We start from the raw sequence: 5,862 nt of genomic DNA, 5'->3' as shown, positions 1-5,862 counted from the left end.
CTTTGATCTTGTTTATGTTGATCTTATGAGAGGTGCTTTTAGCACCCTCCTATCCAGGACTGCATTTTGGAACACAATGCAATTTCCCAACTTATCCTACTTTTTTGGATGAACATCAGCCAACAACTCCCATAAATTTCCATTAAATTTCTGTGTAATGTCCCAATGTGCATGTGTTGGTAGCACTGAGCTATTTGGTAAATGGGACGTTCCATTGCCTGTATCTTTGCCAACGGACTTTGTGTTCAAATTCTGCACTAGCTGAAGAAATTTATCATAGAAGTTCATCCTTGCCATGAAATCAACAGTGTAATGGTTTTTAAGTCAAGATGAGGGATGGTTCTTTGGGAATTGAAAAGGAGAACAAAGACAATGTTGTTTGGTAGAAACTGCATATTTTCCTCCATTGTTGTGAACGAAAATGGTCCATGTGTTCATTTTTTGGATAATCCAAGGGAAACCACCCTTGAGGTCCCCCATGCCCACTGGGGAGCACACCCAGTTTTGACCTTGCAGCAAGGGATGCCACCTGTGGGTTTCGAATTTGTGATGCCATGTCAACTTGGTGACATTCACAGTTCGCCCTCACAGTTCGCCCCTATAAGATGAATGGTGTAATATCATGTATTTTCATACTTAGTTATTTTATGATTTTTTCAAAAATTTGGTTAAGTATAGAAGAAAGATCGTTTTGACATTGTTATTAGACCAATATTTTTGAGTTTGAGTTTGACCTCGGTCTCATCGATAAGGTCGATACAAACCAATCGAAGCGTAAGAAATAGTTTTATTTTTTATCTTTAAATTCAAGCGAAATTTATGTTATTTTCAGGCAAAATTCAGAATTTGATATTCGTGTAATATGTCGTTAGATTCGTCTTGAAATGTCGAGCGCAATGGTATGTTACATTTTCAAATTCGAGTTTCGGTTGCTTCGAAAATTATATTTTTTTGAAAAAAAAAGCAATTTGGTGGTTTAGATTCGAATTTGGGTTAGACTGGATCCAATAGTTTTGATTTGAATTAATATGGATTTGGACTCTATCTAAGACCCACATTAATCTGGATTTGGCTTAGTCTAAAATCTATTTGAATTTTTGGAGATGGATTTAGATCTTGGATCTGGATCCAGATTCAAATCCATGCCTAACAAATTTTCAAGTTTTAAATTCATTAAAAAACTTTAATTTGGAGTTAATTAAGGTTAGGAAGTCTCAAATTAATTTAGCTATTTTTGGAAACTTTTAGATAATTATTAAGTATTTAATACTAATTAATTAATTAATTTTTATTAATTCTGAAATTTTATTGTTAGAGTTGCTTAGGACTTCCTAATGAAGTCCTTATACATACCTAAAGAGACCTAAGAGAGAATTTAGAAAGGACTTCTAAAGAAAATTGAAAACTTTCAAAAAGGTCAAAATAAGAAAATTTTGAAAAGTTAGGAAAGGGTGAGAGGGAGACCCTCATTCTCCGGCCCATCTAGACATGGCTGGAGAAGGGGGGGGGGGTGGGGGGTAGATGAGCTGGAGAAGGGGGGGCGTCACATTCTTGTCACTCTATGTAAGAAAAAATAAGAGGAAGGAAAGAAAGAAAGAGAAAAGAGAGAAGAAAGAGAGAATGAGAGAAAAAGAGGGGGAATAAGGAAGAAAAGGAGATTGGATCTTCTTTAGCCATCCACCCACGTTTTTCAACTTTCACCATTGTTTTTCTTCATTTTATATTCACGGTACGAGTCTCCTCTTTTGAATCAAGTGAGAAAACAAATTTCAATTAGATTTTCATTCAATATTTTGATGAAAATTCATACAAAAAAATGTTTATATGAATGTGTTTTTGATTTTTTCATTATTTCAAAAATAAAATTTCTGTACATGTTGATCTATGTTAAAACAAAAATTATATTCATGGTAGAAATAGCTTAATATGTGTTTTCTCTTACGCTAGGTTGGATCTCCATGAATGGTACATGAAATGTAACGGTTGACATGATCATGCTAAGGATGAATACATGGTTGAATATGTGTTTGCTTTCATGAAAGTATGTTGAGTTTGAATTCCTGTGATTATACATCATGCTCATGCGTATGCATACCTAAGTAGGAATGCATATGAGATACATATATTGCTTTATGCTTAAGTCATAATCTGTCCAACCCTTACAGAGGAAAAAAAAAGTTAATTACATATGACTGTAATGTTGATGTAGTCTTATCTCAGATGTTATTAGAGATGATTCATAAAATTTAAAACAAAGATCTGGAAGTATATAAGTATTTTTAACCCTTGTGGCTGGTATAATTTTAGTACTCTTTTATTGATTATTATTATTTTAGCTTATGAGTATCAACATGCTATCAGACATGGTTCAAACTTCAGACAATGTAACAATATGGTAGGTCATTTTACTCCTGTTTGACCCTAGCCGAGTGGGCTCGGTTGGGGCTGCACTCTGCCTTTAAAAAAAAAGACATTTTTTTTTAAAATTGAAATTCAATTTTTTTAAACAAGGTGATTTGTGCTGGCTGACAGCTAGCTGAGTGGAGCTCGACTGACTGTCAAACCTTGGCAGCCGTGACCTGTGGTGCACATGCCTAGCTAGGGGTGGCAATCGTGTCAGGTTGGTGGGTCAGAACACCTCAACATGAATCCGACCCATTTATTAAACAGGCCAGATGTGGCAAACATGAACATGACCCATTTATTAAACGGGTAACCCGACCTGACACAGTTAACCTGTTTAATAAACGGGTCGGGTCGACCCGACACGCTTACACGACATGGCGACCCGTTTATTAAACGGGTTGACCCGATAACACGGGTTGCGGGTTGATGGGTTACGGGTTCGTGTAAACGGGTTGACCCGCCCGCTTAACCTGTTTATTAAATGGGTCAAACGGGTTGGCGGGTTGGCATACCCCTAACACGAACCCGAACCGTTTAATAAACGGGTTAGGCGGGTCGACCCATTTACGACATGAACCTCTTTAAGCCAATCCCGAACCAGGCTAAGAAGCGGGTTGGCAGGTCGTGTAAGATTTTGCCACCCCTAGGCCTAGCAGGGCCGAGTGTCACCCATGTCAGGCCCAGCCGACTCGATCGGCTAGGTGATGGCCTATTCAAGTTACATTTTTTTTTTATTTCCATGGTGCTAGTCTATGAAAGTGCAGTAGGATCGAGGCAACGAGCACTAGAGGGGGGGGGTGAATAGTGCTTTTAAAAATTGTCTGCGGAATTATTGACGGATTTTGCAATTCACAAAGCAAACACACAAAGAACACAATAATTTATCCTGGTTCAGTCTTTTCCGACCTACATCCAGTCCCCAAGCAAAACCCACTTGAGATTTCCACTATCAACCTTGTGTAACTACAAGATCATACAGACCAAATCCGGTCCCACTTTCAGTAACACACCTACTGAAAGCAAACAACTCCTTTAAACCAAGGAGTCTTTCCTTTTACAGAAAATTAAAACAAGTAACAACTTACAATACAACCTATGAGCTCTTCTTATGAATGTAAATGAGATGCAATTGGCTTTTGAGGTTGTTGAAATACTCTATTCACGAATTCACTATCTCTCAAAGGAATTTGAGTGAAAAACTGAAGTGAAAAATATCACGTGAGTGAGAAAATGAATATGAGTGAAAAGCAAATAGTAATTGATTCAAATTGATTGAATTGCAGTGCTTTTGAGTGTAAAATGCACTCATATTTATAGTTGAAACATTTAATACGTTGAGGGTATGAAAGGGTGTCAAAACAGTCCATTTTGAACGATCAAAACGTTTGAAAAATGAAAAGACACGCCTTTTTAAAGTTTCAGGAAAAACGACAAAATTAGTCGACTGAAACAGTAGTTAGTCGACTAATAATTAGTTATTAGTAGATTGACAGTTATCGTCAGTCGACTGATCTGTTTATCGAGCCGTTTGAAAATCTGAACTTTTGAAACTTAGTCGACTAGAGAAAAGTTAGTCGACTGATAATATCATCAGTAGACTGAAAAACCTTTCAGTCGACTGCTGCTAAAATATCCTGAAAAACATACGTTCTGTCCGATGGACTGATAAAAGCATTAGTCGACTGCTGCTAAAATTTCCAGAAAACAGATGTTCTGTCCGGTCGACTAATAAAACCTTCGGTCGACTAATTTGATAAAAATGACATTTTGGAAAATATGGCGCTAAAGGGTTAGTCGACTTGTGAGTCTATTGGTCGACTAATAAACACGAAAATTTAAGAAAAGAGTTTTCTAAAAAGATTTTCATGAAGGGTTCTTTTAGAAAAGTTTTTCTAAAGACTTTTTAGCCGAAATGCAACCGAAATATGCACTCTAAGGCTCTTACAAGAATCTAAGACTTTTAATAAATTTAACATTTACACACTAGTCTTCAAAGATGCTTCATCGAATTCTTCAATTTCTTCATTGCCTTAGCTGAAATGTAGTTGATTCACTTGCTCATCATTAAAACCTTGTACTTGAAGTATTATGTACGGCTTTATTGTCGTAACAATCTCCCCCTTTTTGATGATGACAAACTTAATCAAAGATGAAGCATTTAGATGCATAGATGGAGATTTTACTCCCCCTATCAATATGCTGCAAAACATTAAAAGTTAGTACATTTAAAGCACATATATCACATATTGATTGGTTTGCATTTTCATCATTACTTCATGCATTTTTAAAACTTTTTCAAGAATGCAATTTTCAATGCTTTCTCATGATGTAATTTCCATGTCATAATGCAATATTCAATTTCTATTTTTTTCTCTTAATTTCGCATTTTTCATGCAAGGTCTATCTTTTTCTCTTGCAATTTCTATCATGTGTCTACCAAGAGACACCAAGTACTATCTTTTTCTCCCCCTTTGTCATAATAAAAAAAGAGTAAGGGCAGAAATAGCATAAGCAAAATGTAAATTCAAGTTCAAAATATTACAACCCTTAAAATATCAAAGTTCAGTAAAGACAGAAAACAAAGATCAGAAAAGTGAGTTAAGCAAGTCCTTGATTGCAGTAATATCTTTTTGAATCGAAGAAAGTTGTTGAGTCACATCTTCACGAAAAGTGTGTTGATGCAGCTCCAAAGCTTCCAGTCACTGCAAAACTTCATCATTGTCTTGACTAGTAGAAAATTTCTTTCGTTTTGCTTAAGATGGTGTCACAGAAGATGGTGAGGGTTCAGAAATTGATGGTTTAGTAGGATCAAATGGTTCAGTTTGATCAAAGTTTAAAGAAGACAGATATTTGATTTTCATTTGTTTAAAAATAGTTTGATCAAAGAACTCCTTTTGCTTAATATATTTTTCATTGGTTAAGGGAACTTTGAAATGTCTGAAAATATGAGTAAGAAGACATCCATACCGAAGAAATGGTTTTTGTTTCCACAAATTAGTAAAATACACGTTAGCCCAATTTACAAAAATATTTCCAAATAAGACATAAAGAGCTGTAGAAAGATCTGTGGAATAATAATCAAAAGAACAAGTTTTAGGTAGAACATTGTGGGCAAGAATTCGTCCAGCAATGCGTGCACGAGTTTGAAGATTGGTATTTTTGAAAGGAGAACAATGAGGTGCATCGGGAAGAAGAATTTGTTCAAAAATTCTTTCATCATTAAGTTCAATAGTATTGAAAAGAGTGTCTGAGGGTGGAATTTCTAGGATTTGTCCAAGTAGTTTAGAATCAAACTCAATTTCAACATCACGAACAAGAGAGGAAAGAACTCCAGTTTCATGATCAATTTATAAATTTGTATAAAACAAGTGGATCAGAAAAGGATAATGAAGGGTGTCTGCACAGGCATCAAAAAGATGTGAAATACCTGAAAATAATTCTCTGATTTTGTAACGA

Source organism: Nuphar pumila, chromosome 2 (genome assembly GCF_984573655.1).
Source record: "Nuphar pumila chromosome 2, dmNupPumi1.hap1.1, whole genome shotgun sequence".
NCBI classification, from domain to species: Eukaryota; Viridiplantae; Streptophyta; class Magnoliopsida; order Nymphaeales; family Nymphaeaceae; genus Nuphar; species Nuphar pumila.
The sequence above is the reverse complement of the archived record's forward strand: the minus strand, read 5'-3'. Positions refer to the sequence as shown.